This window comes from Stenella coeruleoalba (genome assembly GCF_951394435.1).
Source record: "Stenella coeruleoalba genome assembly, chromosome: 16".
Taxonomy (NCBI): domain Eukaryota; kingdom Metazoa; phylum Chordata; class Mammalia; order Artiodactyla; family Delphinidae; genus Stenella; species Stenella coeruleoalba.
In genome coordinates this window covers 38,516,028-38,529,305 of record NC_137162.1, presented here as the reverse complement: position 1 = coordinate 38,529,305, position 13,278 = coordinate 38,516,028, and the positions used below count along the sequence as shown (strand labels likewise).

Here is a 13,278-nt window from a genome sequence, read left to right as displayed (position 1 = left end):
AAAGAGGAAATCAACAGTAACACAATAATAGTGGGGAACTTTAACACCTCACTTACACCAATGGACAGATCATCCAAACAGAAAATTAATAAGGAAACACAAGCTTTAAATGACACAATAGACCAGACAGATTTAATTGATATCTATAGGACATTCCATCCAAAAGCAGCAGATTACACTTTCTTCTCAAGTGCACACGGAACATTCTCTAGCATAGGTCACATCCCGGGTCACAAATCAAGCCTCAGTAAATTTCAGAAAATGGAAATCATATTAAGCATCTTCTCTGACCACAACGCTATAAGATTAGAAATGAGTTAGAGGGAAAAAAACATAAAAAACACAAACACATGGAGGCTAAACAAAACGTTACTAAATAACCAAGAGATCACTGAAGAAATCAAAGAGGAAATCAAAAAATACCTAGAGCAAATGAAAAGAAAACATGATGATCCAAAACCTATGGCATGCAGCAAGAGCAGTTCTAAGAGGGAAGTTTATAGCTATACAAGCCTACCTCAAGAAACAAGAAAAATCTCAAATAAACAATCTAACCTTACACCTAAAGGAACTAAAGAAAGAAGAACAAACAAAACCCAAAGTTAGTAGAAGGAAAAAAATCATAAAGATCAGAGCAGAAATAAATGCAACAGAAACAAAGAAAACAATAGCAAAGATGAATAAAGTTAAGACTGGTTCTTTGAGAAGATAAACAAAATTGATAAACCATTAGCCAGACTCATCAAGTAAAAGAGGGAGAGGACTCAAATCAATAAAATTAGAAATGAAAACAGAGAAGTTACAACAGACACCGCAGAAATACAAAGCATCCTAAGAGACTACTACAAGCAACTCTATGCCAATAAAATGAACAACCTGGAAGAAATAGACAAATTTTTATTTAGGTATAACCTTCCAAGACTGAACCAGGAAGAAATAGAAAATATGAACAGAAAAATCCCAAGTAATGAAATTGAAACTGTGACTGGAAATCTTCCAACAAACAAAAGTCCAGGACCAGATGGTTTCACAGGTGAATTCTATCAAACATTTAGAGAAGAGCTAACACCCATCCTTCTCAAACTCTTCCAAAAAACTGCAGAGGAAGGAATACTCCCAAACTCATTCTATGAGGCCACCATCACCCTGATACCAAAACCAGACAAAGACACTAAAAAAAAAGAAAATTACAGACCAATATCACTCATGAATATAGACACAAAAATCCTCAACAAAATACTAGCAAACAGAATCCAATAACACATTAAAAGGATCATACACCATGACCAAGTGGGGTTTATCCCAGGGATGCAAGGATTCTTCAATACATGCAAATCAATCAATGTGATACATCATATTAACAAACTGAAGAAGAAAAACCATATCATCATCTCAATAGATGCAGAGAAAGCTTTTGACAAAATTCAACACCCATTTATGATAAAAACTCTCCAGAAAGTGGGCATAGAGGGAACCTACCTCAACATAATAAAGGCCATATATGACAAACCCACAGCAAACATCATTCTCAATGGTGAAAAACTGAAAGCATTTCCTCTAAGATCAGGAACGAGACAAGGATGTCCACTCTCACCACTATTATTCAACATAGTTTTGGAAGTCCTAGCCACAGCAATAAGAGAAGAAAAAGAAATAAAAGGAATACAAATTGGAAAAGAAGAAGTAAAACTGTCACTGTTTGCAGATGACATGATACTATACATAGAGAATTATAAAGATGCCACCAGAAAAGCACTAGAGCTAACCACTGAATTTGGTAAAGTTGCAGGATACAAAATTAATGCACAGAAATCTCTTGCATTCCTATACACTAATGATGAAAAATCTGAAAGAGAAATTAAGGAAGCACTCCCATTTACCACTGCAACAAAAAGAATAAAATACCTAGGAATAAACCTACCTAGGGAGACAAAAGACCTGTACGCAGAAAACTATAAGACAATGATGAAAGAAATTAAAGATGATACAAACAGATAGAGAGATATACCATTTTCTTGGATTGGAAGAATCAATACTGTGAAATGACTATATTACCCAAAGCAATCTGCAGATTCAATGCAATCCCTATCAAATTATCAATGGCATTTTTTACAGAACTAGAACAAAAAAATCCTAAAATTTGTATGGAGACACAAAAGACCCCAAATAGCCAAAGCAGTCTTGAGGGGAAAAAAAAGAAGCTGGAGGAATCAGACTCCCTGACTTCAGACTACACTACAAAGCTACAGTAATCAAGACAATATGGTACTGGCACAAAAACAGAAACATAGATCAATGGAACAGGATAGAAAGCCCAGAGATAAATCCACGCACCTATGGTTAACTAATCTATGACAGAGGAAGTAAGGATATACAATGGAGAAAAGACAGTCTCTTCAATAAGTGGTGCTGAGAAAACTGGACAGCTACATGTAAAAGAATGAAATTAGAACACTCCCTAACACCATACACAAAAATAAGCTCAAATGAATTACAGACCTAAATGTAAGACTGGACACTATAAAACTCTTAGAGGAAAACATAGGAAGAACACTCTTTGACATAAATCACAGCAAGATCTTTTTTGATCCACCTCCTAGAGTAATGGAAATAAAAACAAAAATAAAACAAATGGGACCTAATGAAACTTCAAAGCTTTGGCACAGCAAAGGAAACTACAAACAAGACGAAAAGACAACCCTCAGAATGGGAGAAAATATTTGCAAACGAATCCACGGACAAAGGATTAATCTCCAAAATATATAAACTGCTCATGCAGCTCAATATTAGAAAAACAAACAACCCAATCCAAAAATGGGCAGAAGACCTAAATAGACATTTCTCCAAAGAAGACATACATATGGCCAAGAAGCACATGAAAAGATGCTCAACATCACTAATTATTAGAGAAATGCAAATCAAAACTACAATGAGGTATCACCTCACACTAGTTAGAATGGGCATTATCAGAAAATCTACAAAGAACAAATGCTGGAGAGGGTGTGGACCAAAGGGAATTCTCTTGCACTGATGGTGGGAATCTAAGTTTTACAGCCACTATGGAGAACAGTATGGAGGTTCCTTAAAAAACTAAAAATAGAATTACCATATGACCCAGCAATCCCACTACTGGGCATATGCCCTTATTAAACCATAATTCAAAAAGACACATGCACCCCAATGTTCATTGCGGCACTATTTACAATAGCCAAGACATGGAAGCAACCTAAATGCCCATCAACAGACGAATGGATAAAGAAGATGTGGTACATATATACAATGGAATATTACTCAGCCAGAAAAAGGAACGAAATCGGGTCATTTGTAGAGCCATGGATGGATCTAGAGACTGTCATACAGAGTGAAGTAAGTCAGAAAGAGAAAAACAAATATTGTATATTAATGCATATATGTGGAACCTAGAAAAATGGTACAGATGAACTGGTTCGCAGGGCAGAAATTGACACACAGATGTAGAGAACAAACATATGGATACCAAGGGGGGAAATTGGCGGGGGGTTGGTGGCAGTGGTGGGATGAATTGGGAGATTGGGATTGACATACATACACTAATATGTATAAAATGGATAACTAAGAAGAATCTGCTGTATAAAAAAATAAATGAAAGAAAATTGAAAAAAAAAAACACAAACCACTGTCTTGTCCTAGGCAATAATATCCATGAAAACAGACATTTAATGTACTGGCAATTCTTTTTAAACTAATGAACATTAAAGCAAATATATAACTGAGAATTTTAACAGTGTTGCCTGATTCCCATGGTATGTAAAACAGTTTGAGAAGAGTGTTCTGAAAAAGCCATTCTGGGAAAGTGTACTGAGGTGCAAACAAGAGCAAAGAACTCTGGGAGCACTACCTATGCAGATGCGTGGTGTTGCCATGACCACAGATTTTGTCTTTAAGAAAGTAATCGCAAGTGCAGAGAGAAGGGACAGCGGGGGGGGGGTGGGGGGGGGTGGGGGGGAAGTCCTCGTGTGAGTTTCCTCCATCCCTATTTGCAATTTCCTTCAAATCAAATTGCTTTGCCCCTAGGAACCTGTTTTTGTTCTGAATTTTAACATTTAAAAAACAACTAAAGAGCTGTGGTTTGGGGTGATAAGTTCTGGAGATGGACACTGGTGATGGTTGTACAAGAAATGCATATACTTAACACCACTAAATTGTGCACTTAAAATGGTAAATGTGATGTTATGTATATTTTACCACAAATTTTTTCAAATGTTAAAAACAAAAAGCCAACCATGCTCAGCCACTGAGCTGAATGGAGTTATGAGTGGCCCCGCCGCAGGCTCAGGTGGGGCAGGGCAGGTGTGCATGGCCCTGGTGAATCCCTCTGTCTTTGCCTCTTGTCTTTTTCCCATCCACCTTTCAGGGATCTAACTGCAGTGTGGAAGGGGACATGGGGCGGTTCAGGAAGGAATGAAATCCTAACCCATCACTTGCTAAATGTTCACATCCCTTTGCTGTACAGTGTGATGAAGAAGAAAGTGGCATTTCAGGCAACCCTGCTCTCCACCTGTAAAGCACAAGGGTAGGAGACAGGTCTTCGTCTTCCTCTTCTTTTTAATTCTCTGGTACTACCAGGTTAAAACTATTAGATAAAATTGGATTGTTAGAGGGATACACGTATATGTACCTTTCATATTAGGTAGATTTTACACGGTACTAAACTTGGGAATTAAGAATTGGGATTACAGTTAATGGACTTCTGACCTGTGGGTTTCAGTTGGCACCAATCTCAGGGGGAAGAAAGGAGTCCACGTGTTCAACAATAAGAAACACACTAAATGAATCAGTACCCTTATAAGTAATTCCACAAAATTATAATTTATATCTTCTTGGAAAATGTTCAATGATGTGGAAGAATGCATGTGATATTCTATATTGCAAATTTTAAGCAAGTTTCTGTTCAGTATATATATATGGCATGATCGTGGTTTTGTGATAACTGTATCGCAGATAGAATACATTACGCACAGAAGGTAAGACTTTAGGTCTACACACCAAACTGATGACAGTTACCTCTGGTGACTTAACAATTCTACTTATCTTCTTACAGTTCAAAATTCATTATAATGAACATATTATTTTTCTAATCAATACAAGGCTATAATAAACAAACATAAATAAATAAATAGCTGTTTTAAAAGTGGATGCCCTCCCTCAATTACACACACACACTTGCCCTCTCTCCCCACCCACCTCCTACTGAAAAACTCCAGACACAACCTTTGTCTTCTGTTATCAACAGAAACAGAGGAGCGACTGTGGAGCTGGTAGACTAAATTTAGCAGACAGATCCAAGTTAGAGTTCCTCTCAAAGAACTCCTGGAAATAGCTCTGGTCTCATGAAACTGAACTTCCTCACTCTGTCACTCTGGGCTTCATTTTATGAGCTTGTGATTTTATCAAATGGCCACAGGAACTACATACTATTAAAAATAGCACCACAGTATGCTGGTTGGTGTAACTTCTTGGCAAAGAGCAACTTGTTTTCTGCATTTCTGTGAAACACTTAATACATGTAAATCAAAATAACAAAGGTCAAAGTCTTCAGAAGTAGGTTATTAACTTCAGGAGTTACAATCAACAGTACAATAGATTCTTATTAAGAAGGAAAAAAAAAACTTAAAAAAAATGAATGCTTAAATCTCTTATGTGAAGGTACTTAATAAACTACAAAATTATCCAATTCTCAAAGCAAAAATTTTGGGGAAGTTTATTGTACCAATTTTGCAGGTGAGGACATGGAGGCTCCAAAAGTAGGTGATCTCAAGTTAGATCTTCAGCACTGAAATAGTGCTACAATTATATTACATCAAAGAATTTTCCAGAATTTATCACTAAGTTATTTAGACTTGAATAGAGCCAAATGATCCACTTCTGTTTTTCCTTTAAAGTTAAAAAGACTTCCATTGTAATTATATTTTATTAAGATTTTTAAAATTTATAGACAATTTTTTTTTGTTTGCATTCTCCTCTTTGGCCTGAACTTTTAAAACAATCTCATTTTTCCAAAATATCAATTTCCAGTAAGACAAAAAGATGGTTTTCTTCTTGTATCTTTTGCATTAAACAGTATAAGCTTCACTTGTGCCAACGGTATTTATAGAGAAAAGTTTGAGAGAGCTGGGCAGCAAGAAGAGACAGAAACATGGTATTTATAATTTGGAGATGCAGGATGTAGAAATTATTTGAAAAAGATCAGAACAGCTTTATAATGAATAGTTCATTTTTGTTGGTAAAAATTTATATAACTTTGACTTGGCTGCGTCATGTGATTTTTAAATTGCCTGAAATATAAAATTCTCTATTAATATTGCTCTCTCTATATACAAAACAAATATCAATATATCATATAATTTTATAATAGTAATGAAATACATACATTGCTTTTTTTCAACAGGCACAAAGTTGCTATTCTTCTTTTTTTTTTCTTCTCCCAGTATAAGGAGTGTCTAATGGGGATGGAGTTTGGCTCAGGGCTAATGTCTTGAACACACGTATTTAAACATGAGGCAGCCATACGGCATAGTGGTTAAAATGAGCTTTGGAATCTCTTAGACTGGGTCAAATTCTTCCACCTTCCTTCACTAATAATAACTACCATTTGTATGATCTTAGGTGAGTTACCTAACATCTGAACCTCTTGTTGCCTCATCTCTAAAATGAGAATTAATATCGATCTCAGCTGGCTTAAAACATTTTTTCTTTTCCTTTTGATATAATTTTAGATTTACATAAAAGTTGCAATAACAGAACAGAAAACTGAGGTATACCCTTCACCCCATTACTCCTGTGTTAACAACTTAGATAACCATAGCACAGTTATCAAAATCAGGAAATTAACAATGTTATAATATTATTAACTTAAAAACAGATCTTATTTGAATTTTACCAATTTTCCCCGGATGTCCTCTTTCTGTTCCCACAATCTTTTAGTTATTGGGTCTCCTTAATCTCCTCCAATACATGGCTGTTCCCCAATCTTTCCTTGCCTTTACGACCTTGACACTACTGAAGAATAATAGTTATTCTGTAGAATGTCTCTCAGTTTGGGTTTCTCAGATGTTTTCATGATTAAAGTTATACATTTTTGGCAGGAACACCTAGAAGTGATGTTGTATCCTATTCAGTACCTCGTTTCAAAGGGTACATGATGTTTATATGTCATATCGGGTGTAATGCTAACCTGATCTCTTGTTTAAGTCGGTAACCTCAGAAAGTTGTTTGTGTACGTGGTGGTTCTGGAACTTGTCTTTAACAAGTGGCAGCTATTGTTACGGTAAAATCCAAACTAAGAACAGAAGTTTTGGAATTAGGTAGACTTGGGTTCCAATGCCCATTTTACTGGTTCCTGCCATGTGACCATGGACAAGTTTTTTTAACTTCCCCAGTTCCCGCAGTGTCCAATAAAGACAAAACTACCTGTAAAGCTGTTAAGAAGCTGTTATAAAGTTAAGAAGATGAAATGAAATATGTAAAGCACTCAGTGCCTGCAATTTATGCATGTTCCATGAAATCAATCACTATTATTACTTTTTAAGTAAGTTACTATTTTTTCTGCAAAATAATCACTATGGCTTAAGATAAAGAAATCTGAGATCTGGGGGAAAATGTGGGTTGGAGCATTGTGGGAGTAGGTTGGAAAGATGTCAGATGAGGGGGGAAGGCATGGAAGAGCCAACAGCACACCCCTCTTACTCCATCTCATCTTTCCATTGCAAAAACTGGCATTGCAAGTACAGCCAGAGCACATGAAGGCATTTGTGCTTGATTTCTGACACGTTAACCCCATGATGCAAGAACCAATTCCCTGCTATACGCCATGGAGGCTTCTCCCTCATTTGTTCTCTCTTGTAAAATCATTACCTTCTGCTTGCTGGGCTCTCTTGCAGGGATTTTTAGGCTGTGACATAGGACACCAAACTTTTTTCTTCTATGGCTGCCTCTGCTGTTATACTCAGGTATAGACAGCTAGGAGGGCAATTCTAGGACACACATAACATACGGTAGTTAAAATATATCCCTCCTTTTAAAATATAAGCCTAACCCTAAAGAAACCAAAAATAAATGTAAAATTAATCCTGGGGGGATCTGGATTTTAAATACTTCTCCGTCAGACCATATGAAGGATCATAAAACTACTGCACCATGGCCTTTGTGGATTTAACCTCAGCTTTGGAAAACCACATTATTATTCATAGACATGAGAGAGTAATAAATATGTACTGGGTTACTCCATAGAGCTTAGATGTTGATTACAAAGGCATTAGAGCATCATTAAGTGTTGAAGTATTGATAACTAGAAAATCAATAATGTGATACAACAGTCTTCTATAGGATACTATTATTACCAGCCAAGCTCTACAGCACCTGTACCTTAGAGACCAGGAAGTTAACAGCCACCTGCCAAGCTCTCTCTGTGCCAGAGTGGGAACCTGTATGCCACAGAGGTGAAATAACATGCATGTGTAGTTCTCTGAAAAAACCAATCTGCCAGATGGATACTGATGCTCTGGCTCCCAGGCCAGGATGAGGACCACTGGCTCAAGTGATCTATAAATGGCTTTGAAGAGCACTGAATTTTCAGAGGGCGGTTTAAGCAGAGAACTAAGCGGGATCAAGAGTCCAGGGTCTCTTCTCAGCACACTTCTGGCCCACGTGTGAGAGGGAAGGTCCATTACTTACTTGCATTCTCACCCTCCTGCTCTGCCTCCTAGCTCACATTACTGAGAGTTTACCAGGACCTAAACTTTTTACACTATAAGCTCACTGAAATCAAAGCAATCCTACGAAAAGGATGAAGAATCCCTATTGACAGGTGAGGACCTAGGCCCCAGAAGTGAGGTGAGACACTCAAGGTCGCACACTGGAGCAGGGCTCCGACACTGGGCTCCAACGTCTGTGTGCTCCACTACTGAGCAGTACGCCTCCTAGTGGGAAGCCGTCCCTTCCCTTCAAACCATGAGGGTAAAGCTGAGAGAAGACTCTGCAACATGTTTTCAGTTCCTTAAAAGGAGGTGCACTGTTACCACAAGCCCTGTTACTGACAAATTCGTCTCTCTTCCTTCCGAGCGGTTTCAGGGGCATCCTTCTGGGTCAAACGCTCCACCACTGGGGAGGCCCCTAACGAACACAAGGCTCTCCCACCTCCTCCGCCCTCTGCCCAGGCTAACATGTCCACTGCCCAGCCTGGCTCCAATAGCTGAGAGACAACATCAGGGCTTGTGCGGAGCCTGAGCTGCGGACACGGTCCTCCTTCCTGGAGTGCCTCTCGCGCTCCAGGGCGCCATCTGCATGTACCACGCAGACAATTCCTGAACACAAATCACGTCTACAAAGCAGTGGGTCACATCAGGGGATAAATTTCCTAGAGAAGGACGTTCCATACAGTTTCACTTTCCTCAACACTTAGGCAAAGGTATTTCTTTCTTTCTTCAAAAAGGACTTTCCCCCTTACTACAAAAACAATATATTCTCCTTATAAACGATTCAAACGATAGAGAAGTACATTCAAGTTAGACTGGAAGGAAGGAAGAGAGGGAGGGAGGGAGGGAGGGAGGGAGGGAAAGCAAGCTTCCTCAACTCCATCCTTTAGAGATAACTAGTGCTAACAGTCTGATGTACATGCTTCAGGACTTTAAAAAAATGCAAATATAATTGTTAAATGAAAAAAGCAAGGGAGCAGATTCACATGTATTGTATAATACCATGGGTCTAAAAGAGAGGGAAGGAAGGAGATATATACAAATTTGCCAATATACACATAAAATATGACTTGAAAGCTTCAAAATAGTCAATATGAACTACTCCAGGGAGTGGCCCTGGGTGGCAAGGATGAGAAGTATACTTGTCACTGTACATCCTTTCTTACCATTTGAACATGAAACCATGTGAATATATTATCTACTCAAAATATTAACAGAGGGCTTCCCTGGTGGCGCAGTGGTTGAGAGTCCGCCTGCCGATGCAGGGGACACGGGTTCGTGCCCCTGTCCGGGAAGATCCCACATGTCGCGGAGCAGATGGGCCCGTGAGCCATGGCCGCTGAGCCTGCGCATCCGGAGCCTGTGCTCCGCAACGGGAGAGACCACAACAGTGAGAGGCAGAGTTAAATACTGAAACAGAGAAAATGCATTTATTAAAAGCCCAAAACAGTGCCTAGCATAGAGTTGGCACTCCATGGATCTTGCAGAATGAATGAAACAAATGAGACTATCTCTTCCAATTTAATAGGAACTACTCTGCTCACAGGACACACCCTGTTCTAAGTCACCTACCAGCTTACAAGGACAAAAGAACAAAAACACTTGATTACTGACAAGGAAAGTGACCATGATTGGCTCTTATAAGAGGAACAGTAAATATAAATTAAGAGTGAAAGAAGATTTTAGATTGCATCTAGCAACTGGCAAAGATATCAACCACCATTCTGAACATTTTCTCCCAAGACTCCTGTGGGCAGAGAGAGGATAAACATAGCCACTCAAAAGTCTGGATGCATAGACTTTTTAAGAAGGACAATTTTTTATGTTTAGTTGACCTTAAAATTACATGTAAATTTTGTATTTTTGTATTCTCTATAATAATGGTTATATTCATACAAAAACCACTTTCTTTGCCCAAATCTTTAAGAAATATGTGTTTATCATGTTACTTCACACCTCTTGACCTACTACCTCACATATGGGGGAATTCAAGCACCCCAACTGTAAAATTCGATTCTAGCTGAATCTTCAAATTCTAAACAAACTGGGGTCATCAAAGCAAGTGCTTTACCCAAGATCACACGGCAAAGGCTAGCAAAGCTGAGACCAGGCTGTGAGAGCAGTTTCTCAGTGAGAGCCTAAGATTTGACTGAAGTCTTTCTGTGTGTCTTTCTCCCCACCTCTACCCAACATGCACACAGCTACTACCGGCTCCCCAAAACAAAAGCCCTCCCATAGCTGCCTGGGTCTGGAAGCCCACCCCCATTTGCAGAACTGCTTAGTCCAGCTATGCCCACAAAACATAAAACCTCTAACAAGCCCTGTATCTCATTAGACTTTGTATGAAGCTTTTTGTTTTTATAAACGAAACTGTTTCTAAGCACTTCAGTAATTATTTTGGCTGCACCATTTGCATATTGGTTAATGCACTCATTGCAGATCTGTGTCTTTTATTTATTTGATAAGACCAGAACCTTGGTATGACAACATGTGGTTAACCGACTTTTTTTTTTTTTTGCGGTACGCGGGCCTCTCACTGCTGTGGCCTCTCCCATTGCAGAGCACAGGCTCTGGACGCGCAAGCTCAGTGGCCATGACTCACGGGCCCAGCCTCTCCGCGGCATGTGGGATCTTCCCGGACCGGGGCATGAACCCATGACCCCTGCATCGGCAGGCGGACTCTCAACCACTGCGCCACCAGGGAAGCCCTAACCAACTATTTTGATTAACAATGTTTGATATTTGCAGTGAGGTGGATGGACCTAGAGTGTGTCATACAGAATGAAGGAAGTCAGAAAGAGAAAAACAAATACCGTATGCTAACACATATATATGGAATCTAAAAAAAAAAAAAGGTCTGCTGAACCTAGGGGCAGGACAGGAATAAAGACACAGACGTAGAGAACAGACTTGAGGACACAGGGAGGGGGAAGGGGAAGCTGGGATGAAGTGAGAGAGTGGCACTGACATATATACACTACCAAATGTAAAATAGGTAGCTAGTGGGAAGCAGCTGCATCATACGGGGAGATCAGCTCAGTGCTTTGTGACCGCCTAGAGGGATAGGACAGGGAGAGTGGGAGGGAGAGGATATGGGGATATATGTATACATATAGCTGATTCACTTTGTTATACAGCAGAAACTAACACACCATTGTAAAGCAATTATACTCCAATAAAGATGTTAAACAAACAAACAAACAAAAAAAGTTTGAAAACAGTACTGCCTGTTGTTTAACATCTTCCATAATACACATCCCCGATTTTAGCTGGCTTGGCTTTCCCTTAATTTTTTCAAAGCAACTTCATATTAAAATTAGATTATCCTATTTTACACAACGAATTCCTTGAACAATAAACATCGGTTAAAATATCTGCGCTGAAATTATGTTCAATTCTTACTCAGAACACTTGATACTTTATATATATGTCATGTCCATAAATCAAATGCATAAATCCTGTTTTACAAAAGACACCTGCAGCAGACAAGACACTTCAGCAGGAAACCAATTTTAACTGGTGAAAGAAAAGAAAGTATCTCTGGGAGAAACAAGTATACACATTTTTAGACTGCTACTATAAAAATTTCCTGAAGCATCAGCTCTGAAGAATCACTCTATTCCCTCAGGGAATTTAAGCCAACAGAATGTCCATGTCTAGATGTTTTAAGAGGAACTGGGAAATTTGATGCCTGTACAAATTCCTACAGGGGTGAATGAATGTCCAAACAATTTCTCTATTGGATCACATATCTCTAGTCCCCAGGAGAAATCTCAGAGCTTTTAGGATCAAATTAATTCCACTCTGTCACAAAAGTAACCAGTGCATGAAGGCAAAGATGGTGATGGTCATGGTCTGGGTCTGGGTCTGGGACAGCACTGGAGAGAGGTGAAAACCAATGTCATGGGGGAGAGACCGTGGTGTTAGGAATCAGCTCCAAAAGCGCTGTGCTTGCTGTCCTGGCCCCGCCTTGGAATAAGACCCAATAAGAGGACAGTCTTCCCCAAGCATCTTCCTTATCCGAGGTGGCGTGAATTTCAAACATTTGATACAAAAATGTTCAAGTATAAAGGAAAAGGCAAGTTCCAATTTCACAACACATTCTAAAGCAACTCAAAAACCATCCAAAGCAGAAAGACTTCTAGACTAGGAGACATAAGACCTAAAGTCAACTCAATGACTACCCCCTCCCATCTTTCAGCTTCTCTTTTGAGTTAACTGGGCAGAAATATAATATCTTTCCTTCCTCACAATGCTATTGTTGGACTTGAATATGACAAACCTTTCAAAACCATGAAATGCTGCACAGATTACTATATTACCCAAAGGATGGCAAATTTATAAATGATTAAATTGTAATATCAACAGTTTCCTGTCTAGGTAGCTACAGAAACAAAAAAGGATCTAGACACAATCCTTTAGACAGTTTTATCCAAAGCTATGGTTTCTGCATGAGTTTAATAAATAATACAAATCATTATGACTTAGATTTGGGTCTACTTCTTCTAAACATAACATCACTCAACGAAGGCCTAGCCTTACACCG

The 13,278-nt window shown here is 38.8% G+C and overlaps 1 protein-coding gene across 4 annotated transcripts in view; it reads right to left on the bottom strand.

Moving 5' to 3' along the window:
* The window catches only part of SGMS1 (sphingomyelin synthase 1), a 291,776-nt gene that overhangs the window by 59,667 nt on the left and 218,831 nt on the right, over nucleotides 1-13,278 (bottom strand). Inside the window, exon 5 of one of the 4 annotated variants that reach the window (XM_079901029.1) lies at nucleotides 7,894-8,012. The exons of the other annotated variants lie outside the window; for them this stretch is intronic. The gene's annotated coding sequence lies outside the window, so the exon portion shown is untranslated. The remainder of the gene's footprint in view (nucleotides 1-7,893; nucleotides 8,013-13,278) is intronic. 4 annotated transcript variants of the gene reach the window in all.